This window comes from Chlorocebus sabaeus, chromosome 22, assembly GCF_047675955.1.
Source record: "Chlorocebus sabaeus isolate Y175 chromosome 22, mChlSab1.0.hap1, whole genome shotgun sequence".
Classification (NCBI taxonomy): domain Eukaryota; kingdom Metazoa; phylum Chordata; class Mammalia; order Primates; family Cercopithecidae; genus Chlorocebus; species Chlorocebus sabaeus.
In genome coordinates this window covers 67,562,874-67,586,616 of record NC_132925.1, presented here as the reverse complement: position 1 = coordinate 67,586,616, position 23,743 = coordinate 67,562,874, and the positions used below count along the sequence as shown (strand labels likewise).

The window sequence follows — 23,743 nt, the reverse complement described above, 5'->3', positions numbered from 1 at the left end:
ACCTCAAGTGATCTGCCCATCTCGGCCTCCCAAAGTGCTGGGATTCACAGGCTTGAGCCACTGTGCCTGGCACTTGAGCTTTTTTTTTTTTTTTTTTTTTTAATAAGAGCACCAATCCCATTCATGAGAGTGGATCCCTCATGACTCAGTCACTTCCCAAAGGCCCACCATCTTAACACTATCACATTGGGTATTAGGTTCCAAGATGTGAATTTTAGGGGGACACTAGCATTCAGACCATAGCAATCCCCAAGTGAGCTCACACTAAAGTTTGGGAAGCATAGCTCTAAGACTTTTCTCTCCTCTCCACACAACCAGCCAGTCACCCAGTCCTGTTAAGTTCAACTTTAAAATATCTTTTGGATCCATCTCATTTGTTGTCTTACCTCTGCCACTAACTCGATGTAAGTAACTACTTTCTCTCCCTGTTATGGGTCAAAGTGCATCCTCCAAAAAGGTGTTGAAGTTCCAATCCCTAGGAACTGTGAATGTGCTCTTCTTTGGAGATAGGATCTTTCGTTACAGGTGATCAAGTAAAAATGAGGTCATTAGAGTGGGCCCCTAATTCAGCATGGCTGTGTTCTTATATAAAGGAAAAATTTTGGACACTGAGAGAGACACACACAGGAAGAAATGCCATGTGAAGATGATGGCAGAGATCAGAGCAATGCAGCAGAAGCCAAAGAACACCAAAGATTGCCAGCAAGCCACTCAGAGCTGGGAGAGAGCCGTGGAACCGATTCTCCCCCATGGCCCTCAGAAGGTATCAATCCTTCAGTCACCTTGATCTCAGACTTCTAGCCTCCAGAACTGTAAGGCAGTAAATTTGTGCTACTTTGAGCCACCCAGTGTATGGTACTTTATTCATGGCATGGCAGTCCCAGCAGACTACTATACACCCAAGTCTGTATAATAGCTCCCAACACCTCTTCCCTCTTCCACTAGTGCCAACCCTTACCCTGAAACACTGACCCACAAGGGTGCTCTGATCACAACCAGAGGAACTTTCTCAAAATGAAAATGGGAGCAGATCACTCTCCCCTGCCGCCATGCCCTTCCATCGCTCTGCATTTCCTTCCTTCCTTCCCTTCCTTCCTTCCTTCCTTCCTTCCTTCCTTCCTTCCTTCCTTCCTTCCTTCCTTCCTTCCTTCCTTCTTCCCTCCCTCCCTCCCTCCCTCTCTCTCTCTCTCTCTCTCTTTCTTTCTTTCTTTCTTTCTTTCTTTCTTTCTTTCTTTCTTTTTTTTGTCTTGCTCTGTCACCCAGGCTAGAGTGCAGTGGTGTGATCTTGGCTCACTGCATGCTCTGTCTCCCGGGTTCATGCCATTCTCCTGCCTCAGCCTCCTAAGTAGCTAGGACTACAGGCACCCACCACCACTCCTGGCTCATTTTTTGTATTTTTTTTTTGGTAGAGACGAGATGGTCTCTATCTCCTGACCTCGTGATCCGCCCGCCTCGGCCTCCCAAAGTGCTGGGATCACAGGAGTGAGCCACCACGCCCGGACTTGCATTACATTTCTAACCAACTCTCAGTTTTAATACACATTCCCCCACCTCTGGTGATCTTTCCATTCCTCAACAGGCCAAGCTGTGGCATATACTGTTCCTTTCCCAGGAATGCAGATCCCTCTACATCCCACCTTGGTTGCCTCTACTCATCTTTCAGGTGTCAGTTCCTCAAGCATCCTTCGTTGGTTGCCAGCCCCCAGTATTCTCTCTCCTAACACACTCTCCTGTCGTTGATAAAGTGCCACTCAAAGTGTGGACCAGTTGCTGGGCCACCAACAGATTATTATGTGTTCTTGTCAAGATGCGGAATTTGAGTACTTAGAAACTTTTGTTGCAGCTTGACATCACTGTGACATCTAAGCAAGTGATCAGGGGACTTCTGTCCTGGAACAGGATTTAGACCAGCTCAAATATTGCCCAACTCACATGGTAAAAACTCCAGTTGTCCCTCGGTATCTGTGGAAGATTGGTTCCAGAACCTCCACGTATACCAAAATCCATGCATACTTAAGTCCTGCAGTCAGCCCTAAGGAATCCAAGGATATGAAAACTTTGCCCTCCATATATGTGGGTTTCACATCCTGAAAATTCTGTATTTTCAATCCATGTTTGGTTGCAAATGTGGAAACTGCCCATATAGAGGGCCAACTGTTGTTACAAAAAAAAAAAATCTGGGTGTAAGTGGACCCACACGGTTCAAACTTGTGTTGTCCATGAGTGAAATGTACACACAAATCATGCACAACAGGACCATGTATCTATCTGTGGTCAACGAGAAATGGAAAATAACAGGTCCACAGACATTAGAGAATCTCTGCTTCCTAGGAAACATCACTAGTAATTCTTTTAATTGGTAAGAGGATCTGTGTCTATTATCCACCCCTCCCACGGGGTGAGTTTCACTATGGTGGTAACTGTTCTGCTCACCACAGATCCGTCCCCAGAATGTCTCCCTGAGTCTGACACAGAGAAGTGTAATAAATCCTTGATATGTGAATGAGTGGGCTGAATCATAGAAGGTAGGAATGGGGAGGGCATCCTAGGTGGACCAAGGGCCTGAAGCCAACATTTGAAGGTGAGAAACTGTACTGGAAAACCAAACAAAGACTCTGCCTGCAATATTTTTAAAGCCCAATGACTTCACATTGAGGAATTCCTCAAATCTTAACATGGGGTCCAACAGGACAGATGGAGAATTCCAGAGGAATGGATAGATTCTTTCGATCTTGGGCTGCATTCTGTTTTCACAATTGTTTCTGGCAGAACCCTAAAGAAAAACACAAACCAGATGTACAGAGAAATATTTTCTTTGTCAAGAAAAGAAAAAGTGGCTTATCCTGCTCTCACACTGCTGCCCTCAGCACAGGCCAGATCCACAACCTTTACTTTGAACGGCTTAAAGAGGCTCCAGAATTCTTCTCCAACCTCCCATGTTTGGAGTAACCAGGAGGCCAGCCCTGGAGTGGCCACTGTCCCCATGCTTGGGGCTCTCCAAGCTGGAGAAGCAGATGGAAATGTGATTTCTGCTTCTCCCTGAGGAAGGGTGAGCACTGTGGCTGCATAATGAGCCTGGAGCTTAATTGAAGTAAAGAAGAAAGCTTATGCAAGCAGTTTGGGCAGGCTACAGAGAATTGTTCATCCTGCCCTTAGTCTCCTGGGAAGAGACTGTCTCCCACTAGGGTCTTGCTGGTTCACCCTGGGGCCTTGGCTCCCTGCCCCAGTTGCTAGTGACGCTGACCCAGAAGAGCCAGCTTCTGCCAAAAACAAGAAAGCAAGCCAAGTTTGCCTTTAGCAGCCCTGACAAACCTTGAAGCACCCCCAGCGCTCAAATACCCCATGACTGATTAGATGTCCCCACATCTGAGCTGTCACTCTCCTCTCCCATCACCATCAAAATGCATCCATCTTGTAGGCCATTCCCAGCTCATGGAGGAACCTTGTCTGCAAGCATGTGATTAGGGGTGCCAATGGGAGAACATGCCTCTTCAGAGCTTCTCAAAGTGTGGGTCCTAGACAGCAGTATCAGTGTCACCTGGGAACTTGTAAGGATCAAAGTTTCTCAGGCATAACCTCAGACCTCTTGAATCACAAGCCCAGCAGCTGTTTTAGGCAGCCCTCTGGTGATGCTGATGCACACTTAAGTTTAAGAACCACTGTGCTATTTATTACCAATCCTTAAGTTCTCCCACCCAAACCCCTAAGGGGCCAGGCTGGAGAGTTAAAGGAAGAAACTGGAGAGCACCTGTCCATCTAGGGAGGAGCTCCAGCCCTCTCCAAGCCACCAGAGTCAGGCAGAAGATGAGCCCAGTTGTACCAGATCTTTCCATTGTTCAAGAGCGGCTGTAAATGTGAATTAAAATAAAAAAGTAGAATCTTCCAATTTTTAAACATCGTCTTACTGTTTTTTGTTTTGTTTTGGTTTGGTTTTTTTAGACACAGTGCAGGCCTAGCCATCTCCATGAATGACAATTCCATCCATCCGGTTCTATGCGCCAAGAGTTATTCTTGATTCCAACTTTCTCTCACTCCTCACATCCTATCTGTCTGAACATCCTGTTGGTTTCACCTTCAAAATACATGCAGCATACATCTACTGCTCCCCACACTCATACAAGGCCCTGGGTCAAGCCGTCATCTCTTTCTTGGAAAATTGCAAAGCTTGCTGCGTGGTCTTCCAGCTCTCACCCTTGGCCATTGCACTTGCATCTCAAAGCAGCCAGAGCCATCCTTTAAAAATCTAAGTCAAGTCCTCTTGTGCCTCTACTCAAACCCCGCAATGGCTCTACACACTGCTCAGCATGAAAATCAAAGTCCTGTGAGGTTCTCTGGGACCTAGCCTCACAGTTACCTTGCTGAACATCACTTCCTCTCTCCCTTGATCACTGGGTCCAGATGCACTGAAATTCTTGCTGTCCCTCCACCAGGCAGGCACTCCTTTGCTCCCATCTCCCACCCTCAGTAGGGCTCTCACTCTGGCATTCCCTTGCCTAGAACATTTCTCCTCAGATGGCCTCATAGTGCCTAGAACATCCCTTCTCAGATGGCCTCATGGCTCCCTCCTCCAAGGATTTGTTCCAATATCTCTTTCTCCATGAAGCTCACCGTGGGAGCCCTACTTAACATCCTTTCTCTGGCACTCCCAATCTCCCTGGCCAGGGCTACTGATCTTAGCACTTAATCACAGAGCGTACTATCTACATGAATACGTACTTTCCTAACTGCCTCCATCTGCTAGAGTTGAAGCTCCACAGGGGCAGGAACTTCTGTCTGATTGACTGATGGATCCTTACCACCTAGACCAGTACCTGGCATATAGCAGGTACTCAATAATTCAACTCAGTAGGTGTTGAATGAATACATGAATGAATGCAGACTAGATATTGCCACCAAGCAAGCAGCTCTGTGTTTGTACTTCAACAGAAATTTCTGGAAGCTGTTGCTCCAAGCCCAGATCTAGACTCTACTCAGAGGAATTTGCCAGCTGACCAGAGGAAGATTGAAGGACAGGAAGTATTTCTGGGGCCCTTGAATCAAGAGCCACCTTCCTTTCCTGAATGTCACTTCAATCTTGCCCATAGTTCTAGATCACTGCTCATGCCTTTGGGGAGTTTTTCAGCCAGGAAAGCGGCTCCTTTGCAGCCTGAACAGTAACTACTCTTTAAGCCAAAGTTTCTCAAAGTATATTCTTTGCAATGCTGGTCCCAGGAGATGATCCAAGAAAAATAAGCTCTAGAAACGTACACATTCTCTTTCTCCTTCTCGGAGCTCACAATACATCTTAGCATTGTAAAGGCTTCAAAAGGTCTGGTAGCAAATGCTTTATAGCTTTGTTTGTTCCCATGTTCCTCAAATTTGTTGGACCACACCACCCCTTCCCCAACAAAACACCAATTAATGCTCCAAGACACTAAGCCTCTGGCCAAACAGCATCATACTCTTCATCCTTTTGTGGGGCAAGGCTTTTCCTGTCTTACTATATTCCAAGACAATGTATTCTATTCATTTTTTTCTCCAGCTGGATACACATGGTGGGCTAGATGAGATACGAGACTTCCTCATGCTCACACTTCCCTGGTAACCATGTGCTTTTCTCTGTACTGCTGTCCCCAACTTACAATGTGCTGCCATTTCTTCCTTGTCTGTATCAACCAGAGGTCTTACCATTAAAAGTGACAGAAAAACCAACTCAAGCAGACTTAAGCAAGCAAAAAGAGAATTTATGGATTCACATAGCTGAAAAATTTAAAGGTAAGTCCAGCTTCAGGCATGGCTGGATCAAGGATAAAACTGTGACATTAGGACTAATTTTTATCCATCTTCCTGCTTGGCCTTCCACTCCAGAGTCTTCTCTTATGTTGAAAATATGGCTACCAAACTGCCAACCTCACATCTTCCCAAGTTTAGTTCCAGCTGGATAGAAATAAAACATTTTCTGGCAACTCCCTCAAAAGTCTTGAGTTTTGCTCTGATTGAACCTGCTTGGGATCTATCCCCATCCTTGAACCAATCACTATGGCCAGAGGGATGGGATGCACCGATTGACTTAGGCTCAGGCCCTATATGCCACCTGTGGAGCTGGGCTTAGAGCCTTACCCAGACAAGAAGGACTGAAAATGGGTGAAGGGTGCATCTACCCTGCCACCAACCAAATTAGGCCTTAATGCTGGAAGCAGGAGAGATGGATGCTGAGAAGATAAATTTCAAATAGGCACTACACAGCCTTTACACACATGCAAACACTGCACCTCCTCCAGGAAGCAGTCCTAGATCCACCAAGCCACATCTATCTAAACATCTCTTTTTAGGAATTAACATATATACACAAATACCTGTAGAGCATGGTGGAAAGTTTTCAGGTGCACAAGAGGAAGTGCTAGGCAGCAAGAAATATTTGAGATTTGGAGTCTGACAGACTTGAGTTCACTCTTCTGGATGTATGACCTTGAACAAGTTAAATCTCTCTCAGTTTCCTTTTTCTTATCTCCACAGATTTGAGATTTTTAATAATTCCGACTCATGGTAGAAAATGTCACCAATAAAGAAAAGTATAAAGAGTAAACTTGGCCGGGCACAGTGGCTCATGCCTGTAATCCCAGCACTTTGGGAGGCCGAGGCACCATGGTCTAGGTGGTAAAATCCCAGCATTTTGGGATCACCTGAGGTCAGGAGTTCGAGACCAGCCTCGCCAACACGGTGAAACAGTGTCTCCATCAAAACTACAAAAATTAGCCAGGTGTGGTGGTACACTCCTGTAGTCCCAGCTACTCGGGAACTGAGGCAGGAGAATCGCTTGAACCCAGGAGGCAGAGGTTGCAGTGAGCCAGTTCGCACCACTGCACTCCAACTCCAGCCTGGGCGAGAGAGCAAGACTCCATCTCAAAAAAAAAAAAAAAAAAAAAAAAGAGTAAACTCAAGTCAGCCATTACCCCAGCTCTTCGTGCCTGGATCTTGTCCACTCCCTGCCTCCAGCCCCACACAGCAGGGTCATGTCTCTCCCAAACCTCTCCAGGAACAACTGCTCCCTGGCAGCCTGGGGGAGCATCGTGCTCTCTCACCACTCCATCAGCAAGGAGGCGCTTCTTGCAGTCTAGCCTGCACTCTCAGCTGGTACAGTAGAAGTCAGCTCCTGTGTTCTCAGCCTGCACATCCCCCACCAAGATGGGAGACCAGAAACAGAGTATTTCTTCTGGCAGCTGCCAGTACTCACATGAACAAGACAAACTCCGGGAATAAAACAAAAGTAAATACCAGTATTCAGCTCCATCCCATACAAAAACCCTACTGACTCACAATTAAAATGGGAGAAAGGATGTCCAGGCACCAAGGATGCATCTTTTTTTTTTTTTCCTTTTAGGAGGCAACCAATCAAACGGAGAAGAGAGCAGCAAAGACCATGCTCCTTGTGGCAGAGATAAACAATGGAGATGGGGAGGAGACACAAAAAAGGTGGAGGGAAATGTTAGGGGAAGCAGGGACCGATTTTGTCAACGACAGGGCTCCTATTTTATGAGAAGGATAAGCAGTCTAGGAGACAGATCAGAAGTGGTCCAGAGGGAGGCTCAGAGCATCAAGGAAAGAAGACAAACTCTGGAATTCTCCTCATGAGGGCTTAGATATACATTCATTCATTCATTCATTCCCTGGTCAACAAATTTGTATTAAGCACATGACACGTGCTGAATGTGTCAGGCATGGGTGGACATAAAATGCTGAGGCCCTGCCCTCGTTGAGCTTAATCCAAAGGGATAGACAGGCCATGGGCAAAGCCCTCAAATAAATACACAGCCACAAACTGTAATAAATGCCACAAAGGACACTAACCCGGAACACTAAGAAAGAGTATCAGGTGAACCATTCTCTCTCAGGGTGGTCAGAGAAGGCCCCTCTGATAAGGCAGTTCTTAACCCAAGTCCAGAGAATGAAGAGGAGGCCCCTGAGTCTGTCAAAGCAGGAAGGAGCCATGTTCATGGATGGAAGAAGCCACTGGGACTGGAGCTTTGTGTGTGATTAAAGGAAAAGAGCAAGGTGGGCTGGGAGGAGGAGGGAGGGTCCCGATTACACAGGGACACCTGGGTGCTCACAGAACTTAGATTTCAGCCAAAGGACAGAGCCTTTTTCCTAAACCACCCCCCACCAGTAGGGTCCTATTCGTGGCACCTGCATTCATTTGAAACAAAGAAATGCATACATGAGATCTCATTTGTTTGGGTAACAGACAGTGCTCATCAGGAGAACAGAGGCCTTTACAGTAACTCCCCCAGCACACCCAGCCCACAAACCAGGAACTCCTGACCTGGAACATAGTAAGAAACAACCAAGAGACCTCAAATAATCTACGCAAGGGGAGGAACGAGGGGACAGAGACAAAACAGTGTCAAAAGCCAGCTTTCACGGAAGCCACTGAACAGCCTTCTCCCACATCCAGGTCCTCACCTGGCCTAGGAGGAAGCCCCACCCTCAAGAAGCCTGAAGCTTTGTTACTCACAGTGTGTCCTGGAAGCACCACCAGGAAGCTCGGCAGAAATGTGGACTGTAGGAGTTTCTCATTGTTGCTGTCACAAATTACCACCAACTTAGTCGCTCCAAACGACATGAATGTGTTCTTTTAAAGTTCTGTAGTTCAGAAGGCTGAAATGGGTCTCGGCAAAAATCCAGGTGTTGGCAGGATCTCAAATTTGCAATCCTGGAGGCTCTGGGGGAGAATCCACCTCCTCGCTCTCCCCGGCGCCTAGAGGCTGCCTGCATCCCTTGGCTCGTGACTTCCTTCCTCCACTTTCAAGGCCAGCAAGAGCAGGTTGAGTCCTTCTCACTCTGACCTCTCTTCCTGCCTCCCTCTCCTCCACGTAAGCACCCAGTGATTCCACCTGGCCCACCTGCATAATCCAGGATAATCTCCCTATCTCAAAGTCAGCCACTCAGCTACCTCAATTCCATCTGCAACCTTAACTTCCCTTTACCGTGTAAGCTAGCATATTCACAGGTCCTGGGGATTAGGAAGTGAAATCCTTGAGGGGCTGTTATTCTGCCCACCACATAAGACACAAGGGCCCCACCTGCACCGACTGAATCGTCTGCCTTGGAATGAGATGCACAGGGAGCTCAGATGCACATTCAAGTTTGAGAAGCCCTGGCCTCCTGGCCTATCCAGGACTGACATCTCCTGGGCCGTACCCAGCACTACCAGACTGGTGTGTTCAATTAGGCCTCAGAAACCCCTCCCTGAAGTCTGATTGTCTCAGCCGGGTTGCCACAGCTGCAAGCATTTCCCCTCTCTCCACATGCACTCCCATCCTTCATGGAGAAGGGGGTCTTTTGTCCGGAAGCCTGGACTTGGAGGCAGCCTCTTGTAGGGGGTCTGAGGTTTCTGAAATGTTTCCTTGGGGGAGGAAATGGGATTCGCATCTAGATATGGGACTTGAACACATCAGGACAGAAGAGCAGTTTGCTCGTCCCCCACGGCAGGTCTGAGGATGGCTGGTTTTGGGAAAACGTCAGCAAAGCTTGGCAACAACTGTGATTCCCTACAACTCACTGCAACAAAGACTTCCAGATCTGGCGGGAGGGGCTCTGGACATTTTACAGATGAGGAAACTGAGGTTCAGAGAGGATGTGACTTGCTCAAGGTCACACAGGAGTGGAGAAGTTAGGAAAACAGGGAGCTGGGCCAGCGGGGCCATGCTGCACACCCCTGCTTCTAACTATCATTTGGGGAGTATTTCTCAACGGAGGGTCACCCCCTACAGGAAGGAGAAAGCAGGCATTAGGATCGCCAGACCTCTGGCTCCATGTGCTCTGAGGGAAAATGATCACAGCAAATGCCTGGACTCAGCCTGATCCGGTCAGCTCCTCCGGTTCCTCCAGACCAGAGCCGCCAGCCAAACCTGGAATTTTCCAAGCAGCCAGTTCAGTCATGGAAGCCCTCCAGGTGTCACCATCTGGGTCCAGAGACTCCAGGGCCGCAGTGGGAGGAAGAAGCATGTGCACTCGCTGGGAACGCTGACCCAGAGCATTTCCTCCCTGTGGCAGACTCATCCCAGCCCAGCACGAGCTCAGAACCAGCAGCCAGTTCCTGGCACACTGCTGGAGCCCCAGACAGGTGCCAGGAATGACACTTCTTGGAGGTGTCCACTTCCAGGCAAAGCACTTCTTTTGCCCATCCCAGAGACACTTCCCCTCAGCCCCCACCAAGGAGCTGACATTTGGAAGCATCCCTCCACACCCTAGCAATGCTCAACCTCCTTTCGCTGCTGAGAAACATCTGGCTGGCTTGGCACCTAAGCTGAGTAAAAATAGCATGCCATCTTGTGAGCAGGCACCATGCCATCACAGCAGATGGAGACCTGCACTGCCAGCCAAGAGACTGCCGAATGGCAACAGACGCATTTGCAAGGGGCAGGATTCGCAGCTGGAAGGGTCAGAGGGCGGAAGTCAGGACCCTAGTGAGAGAGGCAGGAGGTGAAACGAGAGGGCCAGAGATTGGGGCAGGTCCCTCTGCCCTTCACAGGTGGAACCAGGCAGGGATGCTAGAAGGCTGCAGAGCACACCAGTGAAGTCCTGGTTTTGAGGCCAGATGAACACACATTTAAATCTTACCTCTACCTTTACCAGCTGTGTGACCCTGGGCCACCTGTTTAACCTCTCTGAGCCTCAGTGTAAAATGTACCCCGTAGGGTTCTGAGAAGGATAGTCCATCATTATTTCTTTCAATATGCGTTTTAGTGAGTGTCTCCCATGTGCCAGGCAGGCGCTGTGTTAGATGTGGGATGTGGTGGTGAGCATGGGCATGAATCAAAAAACGACACAAATAAAAGTGAAATGTCAACAGAGATAGACAGGTACCACAAATAGAAGGTTCGTGGTGCAATCAGAGCACATAATAAGGGGATGGGGGCAGCAGGGGTGAAACGAGTCAAGGAAGATATCCCCCAAGGAAGGGACAATTAAGATCCGAAGGATGAGTAGGGAATTATGTAGGGGAAAATGAGAGAAGGTATGTTAAGTCCTTAGCACAGTGCCTGGGATCTGATAAGTGTTGGTAAGTGGAATAGATCATTCATGAACACTTACTGAAAATAAAATCATAACCATAGCAATCTCTACCACTGAGGGGTTACAGTGCAAGTCTTGGGCCTTTGGGACTGTGAACAGTCATGTCACAAGAGAGTCTGACCTATGTCAACTGGCAAGGGAGCCAGAGGCAAATGGATGTTAAAAATAAAAACTTATAAAAATATCTCAGGCCTCTAGTGAGGCCCGTTTGCAGGCCTCAGATACTGCAATTCAAGCAACAAACATCCTGAGACTCCTCTCCTGCAAGCTTTGGACAGGTTGGCCAAGGCCCAGCCAGGTTCGCTGGCAAGCTTTCTCCCCCTTTCTACAGGCAGCCTGCACAAAAGCCAGGACCTCGCCTGCTCAAGCCTCCATTGCCCTGGCCCAAGCACGGCACAGGCTCCCTTTCTGTCCCCACTGACTGCAAGCCCTTGGCTGCAGCACACTAAACCTCACCTTTGGGGCAGAGCCAGCTTGTAGCGTAAGCAGGAGGCAGATTTCCCCCTTGGAATACAGACTGCCTTTGGATGAATGTACAGACTCGAAGGGAGAGACGCTGGGAAGCAGGGTGAAATCCCTGATGAAATGTCGGTCCCCAAACTCTGAGAGATGCCATGCTGTGCGCAGTCAAAGGTGACCCCTTCCTCACTGGCTGGAATGCCCGCCAGCCAACAAGCAAACTGTGCAGAAGCCCCCTGCGACCTGAATATCAGGCACAATGTGCCTGTGTCCCTCAAAGACGGATAAGGCAGAGGAAAGTAGCCAAGGGGTTGCTGCACTGAACACCGCTGGTGCCCTGCCCTCCACCCTCCCCACCCACGCTTTGCCTCCAGCCGATGCTGCAGCCATCACGTGTGCCCACATCTCTCACTTTTCACCCTGGGGATTCCCGGCTGCCATTTCATGCAGGAGCGCACTCTGCTGTTCTGCTGCCTACCCAAACCCAACACACCATGGGCAATCTTTGACTCATGGAGGGCAGGAGCCACTATACAATTCCTTCCCTCTCTGTTCTTCAGCTAGACAATTCTTAGGACTCTTCTACGTGGCTTCTCAGAGGGTCCTGGCGGCCCTGAGCTCCATGGTCCACAGTGATGATGTATCCTGCATTGCTCAATAACGTACCCTGCATTGCTCTCTTTCCTGCCCTGTCCCCACTCTGTGGGGACAACATAACTACCTGCATGCAAGCCTTTGTTCTGTAGCTCTGCTTTCTTGGGGGAACCCAAGCCAAGACAGTGGTCTTCCTGCTATCTCCCCACCAGCTGTCAGGAGAAGTGGGGCTTACAGTGGCACGTGGGGCAGTTCTGTGGTCAAGAAGCCAGAGAGTTCCTGTCCCCTCCTCTCCTGGCTGGAGGCTGAACAGCTGAATGGGATGAATTTCTCTAGTCGTCATGTGGGAAGGGCCCTTAGCCTGGTGCCTTCCAAATGAATGTACAATAGAACTCTTCTGCCAATCAAATCATATGCAGAGAGTGAATATTTGTTATTTGGGACTGTTGGTCATCTACTCCTTTTTCTTAGAGAACCTGGTTTACTTCTTAGAAAAACACCTCATGTCTCTGTGTGAGGTCTTGGTTGGAAGGATTTTTGGGTGACCACTGCCCACTTTGGAAGTCCAAGAGGTAATGGCTTCTCTTCCTGCCCCAGAGGCAGGCTCAGCCCACTGAAAGCCTTCTCCCTAGATTCAGTCTTAACAAGAAAGCCAAGACTAATGGCCTGGCTGGAAGACAGCCTGCGTGATGGCAGCATGCCCACCTGCTGGGGTTCCCAATCCAGCCTTTCAGAACTTTCTTGGCATTGTTTCCTCCAACCCCACGCCTGGTCCTCCAGCATCTTATTGAATCTTTGAATAACTCTCTCTACCTCTACTGTCCTTTTAATTAGTTTCCTTTCTCTGGCTAGGGAAGTCTGATTCTATAGTTTGCAACCAATAGTGCTTACTGATACTCACAGAACCCTAATATTTAAAATGGATAAAAATAGAGATACTCTGTTGAAATGAGGAAGAGTGGGCAGGAGCTCCTCCCTTGAATCATACCCCTAACCATAGCCTCCCTGTTATCTCCAGAGTGCCACCAAGGCCTCAAAGAGCTTAGTGTGAAACCCTTGGTCTCATCCCATCCTCTTTGTAGAAGTGAGGAAAGTGAAGCAAGAGAAGCCTGCTGATTCGCCAAGATCTCAGCACTGCTTAGTGATGGTCTTCTATTCCCAGAGCAACGGCCTTTCTACCACACCACAGTAGCTGCCTCAACAGAATATGGGAGACAAGGAGACACCACAGTGAAACTCAGGGGCCATGCAGAGATCAAGGGCATAAAGTGGTCTCTCCTGTACTTCTCCCAGGTCACAATAAACAGCAGCAGCAGGACAGACAGCCTTGGAGGGCTCCTTCACGGCATCAGACCCATTCCTCATCTCTGGTCTTCCAGTCCGCTGGCCTATGTAGGCCCACTGGTACCATGACACCTTCAGGTCATAGTGACAGATACACATCTCAAAGTACTCTGCCAGCATTTCCCAAGGCATAGCTCCCAGCATCCTACACCGACAAGATGTTCTGTAAAAAAAATGAGTCCCATTGCTTCACAGCCTTTTGGCTAAGATCAAGGGTAATATCTGTTCTTATCAATGTGGCCAACAAGCATATGAGAAAAAGCTCAATATCGCTGATCATTAAAGAAATGCAAATCAAAACCATAATGAGGTACCACCTCACACCAGTCAGAATGGTTACTTTTAAAAAGTCAAAAATAACAGATACCGGTGAGGTTGCGGAGAAAAGGGAATGCTTATATACGGCTGGTGGGAGTATCAATTAGTTCAACCATTGTAGAAAGTAGTGTGGCAATTCCATGAAGACCTAAAAACAGGACTACCATTCAACGCATCAATCCCACTGCTGGGTATATACCCAAAGGAATATAAATCATTCCATCATAAAGATATGTGCATGCATATGTTCATGGCAGTACTCATCACAATAGCAAAGACATGGAATCAACCTAAATGCCCATCAATGATAGACTGGATAAAGAGAATGTGATATATATACACTATGGGATACAATGCAACCATAAAAAGGAATGAAATCATGTCCTTTGCAGGGACATAGATGGAGCTGGAAGTCACTATCCTTAGCAGTACTAACGCAGGAACAGAAAACCAAATACTGCATGTTCTCACTTACAAGTGGGAGCAAAATGATGAGAATCAATAAGCACAAAGAGGGGAACAACAGACTCTGGGGCCTACTTGAGGGTGGAAGGTGGGAAGAAGGAGAGAATCAGAAAAAGTAACTATTGGCTTAGTACCTGGGTGATGAAATAATCTGTACATCAAACCCCTGTGACATGAGTTTACCTGTATCACAAAGCCTGCGCATGTATACCTTAGCCTAAAATAAAAGTTTTAAAAACAATGAGTCACTTAATAAAATCTCTAATTTCCTAGATCCCAGGATGCACTTTCTTGCTTTTTCATGTATTAATAGTAAGTGCAAGGTTGTGTCATGAAGTGAATAACAAGTCCCCTGAAATCTGACTACCTTGGTTTGATGATCAGCTCTGCCACTTACTAGCCATCTGATCTTGGGCAAGGTACTTAACCATTCTGGTCCTCAACTTTCCATCTATAAACTGGAAATGAAAGAAAAGATCCAACTGTGTTAGTTCAAGATGAGATTAGACGTGCCAGACATTTGTTTGGGGAAACACCTGTGAAAGAGTATGGGGAGAAGTCAGAGGAGGCTGGAAAAGTTGTGAAACCTCAATGTAGACCTAATTCCTACAAAAAAAAAAAAAAAAAGAAAGAAAAGGGAAGGAAGAAGATTGGGTAGAAATAGCCTTCCATTGCCGTGCAGTTCTAGGAAAGTTTTGGCAAAGTTTTGAGGAATTTTTGAGTCAAAGTCAACCATCAAAGGAGCCCTGCGTCTCCCTGGAAGGGATCTACATCAGTATCCCTGATGTGCTCAGTCATTGGCTGAGAGCAGCCTGTGAAAGCAAGGCCCCTGCCCAATGTGGAGGTGGATTTAGAATGCAGCAACCAGGGCCCTTGGTCAATTATGCTCTTACAGTAAGAGATCTGAGAAGTGCATTCTCAGGCCCCACATCCACCTCAAAAGACAGGATTAAGTGAGTCATTTTATTTAAAAGCTCTTAAAGTAGTGTCTGGCACATAGTAAGTATTCTGCATATGTTGTCTTAAAACAAACAAACAAAGTTATGAAATCAGGTTGCTTCTTAAAATCAATTTGCACACCTGATGTGATAGTGTTCCCTTTTGGTTTGAACCCTGGAAGGCTATTATAAAACTCTGGATACATCTTACGATCAGCACATCTTGGAATTGAGGTAATAAATTTGGAAAACTTTGCAAAAGATATTTCCCTCTTGGAGATTTGTATTAGCAGACTAAAGATCCTGAGAAGTCCCCCAGTAGTTAGACCTATGGACTTTGCTCAACTCCCTGTTTCTCGAACTTCTTTGGCCATAGACCTCTGGTTTGCATAACACTTCCGATAGATTTCTTTTCTTTTTAGTTAAAGAAGTTGGTTTCTGTTGCTTGCACCGAAATCCCAGCTGATACACATATGTAATCTCAGTATACAAAAGAGGCAAAAGTGCAATTGCTCTGGTTGATGAGAAGGAGGAGAACAGAACTGGAATTCCATGGAACACATTTTGCCAAATGCCGTGCTTTGCAAAGGCTGGTTGCTGCTATTTCAGATGATTCTCAGGTATTAGGTTCAGAGTAAATGGAGCACAGGGAACAAAGGAAGGATGGGAGATGGGAAAGGAAGAAGAAATGTCTCCTGATCCACCCAGGTCACCCTACCCACCTTGCAGCTTTTTCCATAAGGTGCCTGGAGTATACAACTGAAAAAGCCCTCACCTAAGCCAACCCCCTCACTGAGGTCAGCCTGACCAATGTCATTCCATAAGCAGAGCAGCTTCTCCTTCCAGTCCCCGAAGAGACATGAACACCATAGAATAAGAAAAGGCAGAAGATAAACATCTCCCCACTGTAACCAGTGGCTGAGGGCCATGAACAAATACAACAGGAACTTTTCCCTCCATTCGACCTTTACCATGTGGATTAATGCCCGCTCCATGCTAGGCACGGTGCTTAGAGGTCGGGATTCAGGGATGACAAATGTCGACTTCAGCGTTAGGTCCGACGTCTTTTATGCACCATTTCACGCTCTTACAGCCCACCTTTTTGTTCCCTCCAGAGCTGTGGCAACCCAACGGTGCTTCACTTGTTTGGGGAAAAATATTTAGGTCTTCTGTGTCTTGAGTAGAGTATGCTGAGGTGCATACTCTACTGCTCCTCAGAGGGACCCAGGCCCACATTGGTATCGCACTCATTAATGCACCTAAATTGGACTGCAAACCCTGTTGCCCTCTCTCCCAGCCCCCAACACCCTTTCCCAAAAATCACTTCTTCAAAATAAATTATCTGCATATAAACCCTTGTCTTATCCTCTGCTTTTCAAGGAAACACAAGGTAGGACTTTAAAAAAAAAAAACAAACAAACAACTGTTGTTTTGCATTAGTAGCAATTACAATGGCACATACTTCTATTAATGCAGTAACTGGAAATGAAACATGAGTCTAACGTCATTTTCATTTTAGAGAAGAGAAAAACTGTAGCACAGAGAGGTCACTTGCCCTGCTAAATGTCACACAGCTAGGATAAAGCAAGAACCAGGGTTCCCACATCTCCTCCAGAGCTGCTGTTACTAGATGAGTCAATTCAGAGACTGAGAGTCTCAACACAGCCTCATAGGTGAACGTTTGGAGTTCCTTTGGCTGGATTTTGAAGGATGCTTATTAATTAGCTAGATGAAGAATGGAAAAAAGAGAGGGTTGGAATAGGAATTCTGCCTGAGGGAACAGCAGAAGCAGAGGCACCAAGTGAAAACTATTCAACAGGGTTTCTTCTGGAAACTAGTGAGCAGGGGCTTGCAGCGTCATAGGTCTGAGAAGACAAAAGGGGCATGGTAAGAAATAAAGAAGAAATAAAGCAAAACATCATACAGGGCCATGTGGACTAAACAGTTTGTTGACTTGTGGACACTAGGAATCATGGGGTGGAACAGTGGGAAGAGTGGGTGTATTAGTCTGCTCTCACGTTGCTGATGACAATACCGGAGACTGGGTAATTTATGAAGGAAAGAGATTTAATTGACTCACAGTTCCACATGGCTGGGGAGGCCTCACAATCATTGCGGTAAGCAAACAAGGAGCAAAGTCATATCTTACATGGTGGCGGGCAAGAGAGGTTGTGTAGGGGAACTCCCCCTTATAAAACCATCAGATCTCATGTGACTTATTCACTAACATGAGAACAGCTAAGAAAGACCCCCACTGTGATTCAATTACCTCTCACCAGGTCCCTCCCATGACACATGGGGATTATGGGAGCTACAATTCAAGATGAGACTTGGGTGGGAACACAGCCAAACCATATGAGTGGGTAAGGCACACAGGGATAACTTCAGATTTGTGGATTTTGCCCTCAGTCAACTGACCCGTAGACAGAGCCTCACCATCACACGACCAAGGTCAAACTGTTTCCCCAAGGGAAACAGTTTTGTTTTTTTTTTTTTTTTTAAAAAAGATAGTTCTTGTTCTCTTGGGAAGAGATGCATCTTGAATCTCTAACAAATAGCTATTTAAGACCAGTGAGGGGCTAGAAAGGAAAGTGGTGCCCATAGATGGACTCAGAACCAGCAGTCTACCAACAAGCCTCCTCCCCAGCAGTCTCTTCAAGCTGTAGCCATTTCTGTGAAGGAGGCTGAAGAGTAGCTCTTCACTCCGCAGAATTAATTACTGAGGACCACAGGCCTTGTCTACACTTGGGTTAAAGAAGAGTTTTTAACAAGTGATTGATCTCGCACACACACACACTTGCAGCAATCAGTCTCTCAACAGGCAGTCTCCTCCTTTGCTGGTGAGAACATAAACTAGTGTGGGCTCTCTGGAGAGAGATTTGGCAGAATGGATGGAGAACCTTAACAGAGCTCGTACCTTTTGTTGCTACAGTTTCCCTTCTAGGAATTCATGCACAAGAATGCTCATTCTAGCCTCATTCGTATTAGGAGAAAATTAAAATCAACCTCGATGTCCAGCCACCAGGACTGAATAAATTATAGCATGTTCATTCAATGGAAACTAATGCAGCCATTAAGCAAACATAAGGTATGTGGTAGACTGCAAAAATAGCCACAATTATTCCCCTCCCCTTATCCATGCCCCTTGTAATGTGACTTGCCACGATTCCCAAAAAGAGGTAGAGTCTATTTTGCATCTCCTGGCCATGTGAGTCAGTTTGGTCAACAGAATAGAGATAAATTGACAGTGCTCCTGTCCTTAGACCTCAAGAAGCCATGAGCACTCCTGCACTCTCTCTGTCTCTCTCTTCCCCCTCCCCACCCTCCTTGCCTTCTTGCTCTCGCTCTTGTTCCAGCTCTCAAAATCTTGACACTGACGTGTGCACAAGCCCAGGCTAGCCCACTGGAGGATGAGAGACCCCATGGAGGAGAGCTTAGCAGTCTCAGCTGCGGCCATCTTCCATCTGACGCTAACCAGCTAACCCTCAAATACATAAGGGAGTCACCAAGTTCAGCAGAGCCACCCACCTGCCACACTTGATTATAGACACACCAGTGAGCTCAGTCAAGATCAAAATAGCCCTCCAGCTGACCAGAGGTCTCATAAGCAATAGTAAATTCTAAATTTTTTAAAACCAGCAGTTCTCAAAGCATGGTGTGGGGTCTGGGAACTCCTGGGGAGTCCCTAAGGCCCTAGTAGAGGGTCTGCAAAGTCCAAACTCTTTTGATAATACTACTAGCATGTTATTTGCCTTGTTCACTCTTATGAGTGTACAGTGGACTTTCCCATAGGTTATAGGATGTGTAATACCATTATTGCTTTGAAAGTTAATAGAATACATGTGTGTGCATTCTTCGTTTTAAAATTGTCTCAGCTTTAATTTCCTATACAGTAAATATTGATAGATATAGCTGACCTAACAAAAGCTCTTTGAGGTCCTTAATAACTGTATAAGTGTAAAAGGGTCCTGAGACCAAAAATTTCTGAGAACCACTGTAAAACCATTGAATTTGGGGGTAAATTGTATAAGACTTTTATACAAATATAAGCATGTAATCAAAATGTTAAGAGTGATTATCTCTGGATGATGGGATTATGGGAAATGTGTATAGGGATTTTTCCCTTTTTTATACTTTATCTGTATTTTCTAAATTTTTATAAGAAATGTTTTGCTTATATGAGAAATACAGCTTTAAGATAAAGTTGACTGATCTGTATAATCTTTAGAAAGAAAAGAGAAACCTCTCTTGCTCTGTGGGAAGATCGCTCCTGTGGGAAGGTCTTGGCAGAAGGAAATAAACATGTTGAAGGCCATTCTCTGTAGCCCTGGTCACCACCATCCAGAGAAAGTAGCAAAGGGATCCTGAATTTCCACCTCCTCCACTTCTAGAGGGCAATTTGCTCAGGTTTCTCTCTCTGTCCTCTTTTCAAATAAGAAAACAAGGACTCTAGTTCCCAGTGTAAGGATCCCACTCAGAGAAGCCCCCAAACAAGAAGTGAGCAAGAGCCATTTTCTATTCCTGCCTGTGAAGAACCTCTAGAAGTTGACTGCATTCCAGCAGCGGTTGCCTAGGGAACACCAGTGACAAAAAGGAGCCGTGAGGACACACTAAATAACTTTAGCAACTATTTGCATTTGACAGATGTAGCCAGGGGCAGGGCCCTGCCTGGCTCCCTGCGGAAGCTGCAGGAGCCCCACAAGGAAGAGGGGAGCCACTGGAACAGTCATAGGGGAGCAGGGAGGTAGGTGAAGAAGTGGGGGACTTAACTCTTTCATTGCCCCTCCCCAAGCCTGCTGGGGCAAGGGTTTGTCCCAGAAGAGATCCCCAGGGCTTTGTGGAAACCCCAGAGAATGTGCAGCCTCTTCCCGGAACTGGGTCCTCCCACACACCCCCTGCCTACAGCCCCCCACCCACCTGTCATGCCCCCCAGTCTTGCTTCTGCTTCCACCACCAGGGAAGGCAGGTGACAGGATGGGCTGTGAGCTCCAGGCTCAGCCTTGCTGTGGCAGCTAATTGGGACGGTTTTTACCAGCCAGGTGAAAAGTCTGCATGGAGAGGGGCAGTCAGCTCTCTGTCAACCCTGCTCCATCTCTGTCTGCCAGCTCTCATTAGGACTAAGCCAGTCCCACGGAGCCCCAAGAGGAGAAGAGGCCAATGAACCAAACCATTCCTGCCTGTGGCCTGGAAATCAGAGCTGCTTCGAGCAAGCTCTGCGGGGGCTCTTTAAGGTGAGCCCCAGTGCCTGGGCTTCCCACTCTTTGGCTGGGATGGGGACAAGACCGAAAACAGAAAGCTGCAGAGGCCCAGACCAAGCCTGGCTTTTCTCACTGCCCCCTTCAAAGAGTTCTGGTCAGATCAGATGATATCAGAAATGATTGGCGCCTTTATTTCCCCCCTTTGCTTCTAGTCCCCCACCCCCTTTCCAGTTTGACCACATCTGTAGGCTCTGTTGAAACAGAGCCAACATAAACAAAAACAAACTGAAACCCAGCAGCCAGCGAGGGCGGGATGTGCCACCCATCTGGGCAGGCCACGTGCAGGGCTGAGGACTGCCAAGGCACACCTCCTGCTGGTAAAAGGCACCGTGTGGAGTAATTAACCTCCAGGCCTTGGTGAGTGAAAAGCACCACGTAGCCATGCTGGGTAATTGAAGAGGAAGAGAGGAGCGCTCTCCCAAGTGAACATTAAAATGTGTGCAGCTTGCTTGACCCTCTCAAGCAGGATGGCAGTCGGTTGGCCACGCCCCATAATGTGACTGACATCATTTGTCTTCCACATTGTTGCCCAATCAGAATGGCTTCAGGACCCTTTGGCTTCTACGTATGCATGCATAAAGAGACTTCTTAAAACCATGCAGGAGGTGCTGTTTTATTTTTTAGTGAGAATGTCCAGAGCTGGCAAAAGCAGAAGAGAAATAAACACTGGTAGACTGCTAGTGAAGATGACAACTGGTCGACATTTCTGGAGGCCAGTTCTGGCTCCAAGACTGTTTGTGTGCATCTGTGAAAGAGACCCAGGTGCCATGAGGCTAGGAAGGCTGGAATTTTGCAGCTCTTTGCACTGAAACTGTGCTGCTTCCTTACTGATGCTGCTGGAGCTGAAAATCCACCATCTTCCAGAGCTCCAAATCTCTCCTGGCACCAGCTCCTGGTGGCCAGCAAGTCCTATCATCAACTAGAAGAAATGAATGACATGCTCTCTGCATCACACTCACTTAGAGGGGTCATACAGCAAAGCTGCTTAAGCCCCTAAAGCATTCGAGTTTAGAGATGTCTCCCCTTCAATTGACAGCTATGACTTTCCAGAAAACACATATAAAAAAAAAGCCCTACTGTGAGGTAGGGTAGGTTCTAGTATTCAATATACAGTACCCAGAGCTCCTTCTCCCTGTGATGTTGATGCTGTCAGACATCTGGTTTACCATGCAAGACACCATCCCCCATCATGGGGGTCCCCAAAACTGGACCACCATCCAAGCTATCAAAATTCATTAGTCCCATTAGCATATGTCCAAACTCAAATGTGGATGAGTCAGGAGACTTCACTTCTTAGAACCTGCAAATAGACAACCAGAAAAAGGATTCTCATCTAATTCTGTTCATCTGGTCATTCAAATTCTGGTTCCTACTCTACCCAAAACACCATCACATGAGCCTGGGAAATGACTGGATTACGCAGACAAATATATTCTCAATGTGTTCCTTGGGATTGTGGGATTAAGCTGATTTTCCGCCCTTTGCATCTCTCTTTGCACTAAAGACTTTCTGCTCTTCCAAGTGATCTTGAGCCTGTTATTTCGTAAGTGTAGCAGACTGTTTGCAAAAATGGCCAGAACTATTCTACCATCTGTATCTGCAGTAAGCCTTTGCAATGTGACTTTGCTGCTTTTCCCATCAAAAGGTAAAATTTGTTTCTCCACTCCTTGAGTCTGGGCTGGCCTTGTAACTTGCTTTGACCTACAGAATGATGCAGCAGTGGCACCATGACAGGCCTAGGTCTAGGTCTGAAAAGGTTTTGTGTCCTTCTATCCTGGACTCCAGAAACTACCTGGGGTAGCCTGTTAAAAGATGAAAAGCTCATGGAACAGACACTGTCTCAGCTGAGTCAGCCTGGACCAGCCAGCCCTCAGCAGCCCCAGCAGTTAACCAGAGATGCATGAGTGAGCCTAGTCAATGCTGAAGAACCACCCAGCAGAACCCAGCTCAAACTGTGAGTCACACACAGCATCATGAGCTAAATAAATGGTGGTTGTTACAAGCCACTAAGTTTGGGTGGTTCTTTTTATGCAGCAAGAGCTGATACCATGAACTCCCAAACTAAGTGGAAGGGGTGTCCACTTAGCCAATTGAGGACCCAGAAAGTGCTGGCACAGAAGGACTGAGCATTTTATTTATTTATTCATTTATTTACTCAAGGCCTAGTCAGGTAGTAACATATTCAGAACTTGAACCCAAGTGCTCCACTGGCCTGTTCCTCATTTGCATCTTCTCCTGAATGGCAGGTACTTGGGAAGCTTCCAGACAGCAGCTCCTGGAAATCCCTCCTGAGAGAGCCTGCTACATTTTCTTGGGGATCTGTCCAATTTCACTGGCTGCCACCCCACCCCGGCACCCTGCCTGTCTCCAACCCTCAGTCCACAGCAAACCCACATCCCCACCATCAGCTCCCTCATAACAACTCAGCCAGCACTGCCAGCTCTTTCCATCTGCATGGTTCCAGCAGCTCCATCACCAGCCAGCATCGCTCCCTTCTGCAGGCAGCAAGAACAACGAGCCCCAAGAACATGAAAACACTTCTTTTTAGTCACACTGAAAGAGATCAGTGGGTGGGCCCGTCCACTTGTCGGCATCCATTGGAGATCAAAGCAAACACAAGAGGGAACAGACCCAAAGGAAGGAGGGAAAAGCCCCCCTCAACACCCTGCAAACCCAGCCAGTGGTTCTGAGGGGAGAAGTGGGAATAATCCTGACCGAAACCCCACCCCTCCCCAAGGAGCCCAGAGGAGAAAGGATGACAAAGAAATAGGAAGGTGGGGGGTGTGGGGTGGGAAGAGGAAGTAGCAGAAGGTACACAGGAAGGGAGGAGGGCTTGGAGGAAGCACCCCACCCTCTGGCAGCTCCCAAAGAGGGCCTTGCTCTATTGGGGCCCTCGGGGAAACAACAGGAGGGCAGGCAGCCCAAGGAGGGGGCAGCTGCACACAGGTCCTGGCTGTGCACGCGGGCACCGGCTGCCAGCTGGAGGCTGCCCTGGCTGCGGAAGGGAGGGGGTGGTGCTTTTCTCTTTTCTCTAAAGAGTTGGAGAAAACAGAGCCCGGCCCATGAACACGGCCAGGCCCAATTTCCTCCCACCAGGCAAATTCTTTCCTGTGCTTGGGAAACACACCTGGCTAGAATTCTCATCCCATGGGCCAGGAGCTCAGAGCTTTCTGCCCAGTGGATGGTCACTAGGGAAAATAAAATGTGTGGCTAAAGCAAAAGACTCTGATGTCAAAAGTCATCAGCAGGAGACACATGGCAAGCACCAAATTGGCTGCTCAGTGTGCCCTGAGTTGGTAGCAGTCACAGGAA

At 47.4% G+C, this 23,743-nt stretch overlaps 1 long non-coding RNA gene and 1 pseudogene across 1 annotated transcript in view; one reads left to right on the top strand and one right to left on the bottom strand.

The window, feature by feature from the left end:
• The window catches only part of LOC140709777 (uncharacterized), a 78,631-nt gene that overhangs the window by 15,010 nt on the left and 39,878 nt on the right, over window positions 1-23,743 (bottom strand). The window lies entirely within an intron of this gene.
• LOC119626124 (U2 spliceosomal RNA) lies at window positions 13,636-13,757 on the top strand (annotated as a pseudogene).